Below are 470 nucleotides of genomic sequence, written 5' to 3' on the forward strand. Positions count from 1 at the left end.
GCACAGGGGTGGGCACGCACTGGGGGCTCCGCTCTGGACCAGAGGCTTGTGCTAAGGCACCTTAACAGGGAACAGGGGTCCCAGGCTGGTCCGGGGGGAATGGGGGCAACCCCCGGGGGCCAGGACTGCTTCCTAGAGCCTGGGCACCCGGCAGGGCTCGGGGCTCCTGTAGGAGAAAGGGAGGAGCGCTGGGGAGGGGGCAGGTGGGGCTGACCCCTGCCCATCCTGACCCAGGGACCCTCGGCAGCATCGCGTTAACAGATGAGACAGCCATGAACTCTTGCAGCTGCAACCAAAGACAGGACTCTGCTCCGGTCAGTGTTCAGACACCCAGAAGGTGCGTTTTATTGCAAAGAAAACAAAATCATAACCCTGACGCTTCCAGGGCCAGGCGCGAGTGTTTCTAAGTGTTCTCCGGCAGCAATCCTGAACAGCGACCAGGGCTTGCAGACAGTTCAGGTCCAGCAGGA

The sequence above is a fragment of the Apaloderma vittatum genome, unplaced genomic scaffold (assembly GCF_000703405.1).
Source record: "Apaloderma vittatum isolate BGI_N311 unplaced genomic scaffold, ASM70340v1 scaffold24678, whole genome shotgun sequence".
In the NCBI taxonomy this organism is placed as follows: domain Eukaryota; kingdom Metazoa; phylum Chordata; class Aves; order Trogoniformes; family Trogonidae; genus Apaloderma; species Apaloderma vittatum.